The following is a 5,000-nucleotide window of genomic DNA, read 5'->3' on the forward strand; positions in this document are numbered from 1 at the left end:
CAAGTAAAAAAACTGGAATAAAAAAGATACAACACCAATCAATGTGGCAGTTTTTTACAAGCAAAATAGCAAATACTTGGAATAGACTTCAAGTGGATGTAGTGAGCAGTAACACGGTAAACGAGTTCAAGAATAAGTTAGACAAGATCATACGAATTCTAAATGCTTAAACTAAATCGCTCTACCAAAGAGCAAATGGAATATCCGCGGATGGACTAAAAAGTGTTTGAGGTATCCAAAATATTTGTATCTCTCTCTCTCTCTCTCTCTCTCTCTCTCTCTCTCTCTCTCTCTCTCTCTCTCTCTCTCTCTCTCTCTCTAGAAATGTCAAGATCAATGAAGAGAAAAGAGTTGCTTCAGCTAGTAAAAAAAAAACTGAAAGAACTTTTTGCATATATAACCAGTAGAAAACCCATTAAAACAGCTTTAGCCAATTATGAGACTAAGAAGGACATCTTATAATAAATGATTTGGGAAAGGCCGAAATGATGAATGCATACTTCACAACTGATTCACTAATGAAGTATCAACGACACACCCCGCATCAGCTATCAAATATAAAGGGACACAACCTTTATAATGGAAGATGTCAAAAATATTATAAAGAGGACTCAGTAAGTATTGGGTACTAGATTCAGATGATATTCATCCAAGAGACATTCTATAACTAGAAAAGATAACCACATACTTTTTACAATATGTTCCGAGAGACATTTAATGAAGATGGGTGACGCAAGGATGTGGAAATTAAGCAATGTTCCTCAAATCTACAATTCATCGTCATCATCAATATCATCATGATCATCATCTCCTCCTCCCATGCCTATTGACGCAGAGGGGCTCGGGTAGATATCGCCAGTCATCTTTATCTTTGACTTTTAAATCAACACTTCTTCATTCATCACCTCCTACTTCATGTTTCATACTCTTCAGTCATGTAGGCCTGGGACTTCCAACTCATTTAGTGCCTTGTGGAGCCTATTTGAAATTTTGATGAACTTATTTCTCTTGAGGAGTGCGAAGAGCATGGCCAAATCATATCCATCTACCCCTCATCATGATCTCATCCACACAAGGCACTCGAGTATCTGTCCTATAGTTTAATTTTTAATACTCTTCTGTCATTTAACTCCCATTATTCTTTTGAGGACTTTGTTAGCTAATTTACAAAATCTGTTGGATATTGTTTTATTGTTATACCACGACGCATGTCCATAGAGTAACAACGATCTTACTAAACTGATATATAACCTGATTTTTATATGTAATTTCAGGTGATTCGATTTCCAAGTTTCACTTAACCTACCCATTGTCTGATTTTCTTTTTCCAGTCTTTCACTAAACTCGAATTCTCAATATTCTGTATTAGAGATCATAGTAACTAAATAGTTAAATAATTCCACCTCATTAAACCTTTCTCCTTCAATGATATTTCATCTTCCATTGCATATTCCGATCTCATCATTAGTGTCTTTCTTCTATTTATCCTAAGCCCAACCTCATTTTGTATTTCCTGCATTCTGTTAAGCAAGCTTTGCAATTCTTGTGGTGTCCTGCTAATAAGGGCAGCGTCATCAGCATACTCATGGTCAGCTAATTTCCTATTGCCAATCCAGTCTAATTTTTCTACATTATCCCCAGCTGTTTCATGCATTAAAAATTCCATGAGAACGATAACCTACATAGGTGACAACACATTCCCTCGGAGTATTCCACTGTTTAATGAAAATTCGTTTGATAAAACTCCACTAATTTGTTTGATAGGACTCCACTATTCTCTGTAATAAGGTACCAAAAGAAGAACCTGGCAATTAAGGCCTGTTCGTCTAACTTTAGTGTCGTGCAAACATTTTTTATCAATTATAGTACATTCAATAGTAGAACATATAGAAAAAAACAATTCTCTGATAGAGTGCCAATAGGATTTAAAACCAAAGAAATCCTGTGTGATTAATCTCTTAAAAATTTTCAACATGTTTAGCATTTATGACAAAAGCAGAACAATATACATTATATACTAAGGCTTCCAAAAAGATTTTGACAAAGTTCCTCCTAAAAAAATTTCTGGTTAAAATTGGAGCAATACGCATGATTGATGCACCAGCTGAATGGATTGAAGATTACCTGACTAACAAAAATCAGAGTTTTAATCAATGGAGAAGTTTCAGAGTGGGCAGGTGTTACATGCGGGGGACTTCAAGGGTCCGTCCTTGGCCCATTACTATTTCTTATTTACATTAACGACATATACTGATGATTAATAAGTAGAATAGCCCAATTTGTCCACAATACTAAATTTGACACAAACTGTGCTATCTTTATGTAGAAGCCTTGAGAGGATGTAATAAAAGTTGGGGGAATGTTCCAGAAAAAGGAAAATGTCTTTCAATATTGGGAAATGCAAAGTTATACTCATAGGTTTTAATAACCTGAAAACAGATTACTCACTGCTAGGTAATGAAGCAGAAAATTTAGACCAGGAGGAAGATCTCGGCATTATTATTAGCAAACGTTTGAAATTCTCCAAACAGAAAATAAAATTTTAAATAAAGCACAAACACTAATAGGTTATGTAAAGAAACAAATCAAATACAGACACAAAACATTGTACTGCAGCTATACACATCTGGAATACGGAGTCCATTTCTGAGCTCCAAGTATTCAGAGGGATCTAGATAGATTGAAAGCAGTATAGGATAGAGGCCACCAAACTAGCCTCAACATTAAGACAATTTGGATATATACTGAGAATGTAACGGTTGAATTTACTTGATCTACAAACTATGGGGAGAGCTAATGTAGACATTCAGAATTCTTGAAGGAATATCAAAGGAAAATACAAAAATCGCTTCATTTTTGGCAGAAATCAGTCCAAAAGTAACGGATACAAACTGGAATTGAAAAAAATACTACACCACTTAATGTAGTAATTTCCTTACATGCACAATAGTAAGCATGTGCAATAGACTTACATTTGATGTAGTGAATAGTAACACAGTAAAACAATTCAAGAATAAGTTAGAAAAACTCATAAAAACTCTCTTAACATTTAAACTAATTCGCTCTACCCGGAAGCAAAAGGAATCTCCACAAATGGACAAAAAGTCTTTAGGACATCCAAAATCCTTGTAACTCTCTCTCTCTCTCTCTCTCTCTCTCTCTCTCTCTCTCTCTCTCTCTCTCTCTCTCTCTCTCTCTCTGTATATATATACATATATATATATATATATATATATATATATATATATATATATATATACATATATATATATATATATATATATATATATATGTGTATATATATATATATATATATATATATATATATATATATATATATATATATCTATATCTATATATATGCGTAAAAATCACAGGAAAACGTGATGCTGCATATACACACACACACACACATATATATATATATATATATATATATATATATATATATATATATATATATATATATAGTGTGTGTGTGTATGTGTGTACATATATATATATATATATATATATATATATATATATATATATATATATATATATATATATATATATATGTATATATATGCTTGTATATGTATGTATATATATATATATATATATATATATATATATATATATATATATATATATATATATATATATATATATATGTATGTATGTATATTATTTCTAAAATCTTCGTTATAATGAAATGTGAAATATTACCTACTTGACAATATAATGTGATAATAAATTAATGAAATAATAAACTCACAACAAAATGAGACTAAATCAATTTAGAGTCCAAGGGAAAAGTGTAAGTTCCAAGTAAATTATCATCAGTAACCATTGTCTTAAAAAACTTCCTCTGGAAGTTTAGTTAAGCGTAGACCTACTCTGGCCTTAACACCAAAGATTGCTTTGTATTAGTATTGTTTGAATCAAGAATGGTAACAGTTGTTCCTTTGAAACTCCACAAACTTTCGAGTTTTATGGGCCACTCACTTAATCATTCATTATTACCTATGAATATAGCTTGTGTTTTTTTATAACAATTAAGGTCTTCAACTGATCCCTGACACTGAATATGCCTTGGTTTACCAGGAAACATTAATAAGTCTGGCCGAAGAAGTTTAAGTTCCGAATGTCAAATGTTGTAAATTTACTACCATTATTGCTTTAAAGAATTTGAGGTGCCCCAAATACTAAAGATATGTACATTTGTTGGAATGCATCATCATTGGCCATTTTGGAAGTTAAGAGGCAAAATAAGCAATCATTTTTTAGGTGATCTTGATACAACATAATCCATTCATATTTACCTTTCATAAAAGACTGCATGTCACAAACATCCACCTGATTTGACGAAATTGGTCGTAAATCTTTACTGTTTCTTTTGACACTGAACACAAAGATTTCATCAGTACCACAGTATCTCGAGTAACATTTGCATATCTCAATAAAGCAATGACTATTTTATCTCTTCCACCATGTCCCATAGTAATATGAATACGTTTTCTTGTGTCAAACTTATCATCAATTTACACAAAATAAATCGGTTCTTGTCTTCTCTCGTTTCGTCTTTTCAACGTCACCACACTAAAGAACTTCATAATTTCCAAGGATGTAATACTGCCGATTCAATTATTTTTTTTACACATGATATTACTTTGAGTTCCTCTATCAGACTCTAGTATTCAATTTTAAGCAGCAGTAATGAATTTGAATCCAAGTTTTACTTCAACAACTACTTTTCGTCAAAAAAAAAAAAAAAAGAAATACTTCCTCAGAACACGCCCTACTTTCTGTATCAGGAATGTTTTTTCACACACGCACAATAATAAACTACCCAGATAACAGCACACAAAGTTTCAGTAGGTAAACTGACCGTATATCCTTACCGGATTCATTTTAGTCAATATGCCAAGAAAATCCATTACAATTTTAGTCAGTTTATAAATTTTCTGCAATTTTCAAGTGATTTATAAATTGACTTGGTAAACGAGGCTATCCAC

General features: G+C 31.9%; 1 protein-coding gene across 1 annotated transcript in view; it reads right to left on the minus strand.

The window, feature by feature from the left end:
* LOC137643616 (peroxidasin homolog) overlaps positions 1–5,000 on the minus strand; it is a 242,004-nt gene that overhangs the window by 224,246 nt on the left and 12,758 nt on the right. The gene's annotated exons all lie outside the window — the stretch shown is intronic.

Source organism: Palaemon carinicauda, chromosome 7 (genome assembly GCF_036898095.1).
Source record: "Palaemon carinicauda isolate YSFRI2023 chromosome 7, ASM3689809v2, whole genome shotgun sequence".
Lineage (NCBI taxonomy): Eukaryota > Metazoa > Arthropoda > Malacostraca > Decapoda > Palaemonidae > Palaemon > Palaemon carinicauda.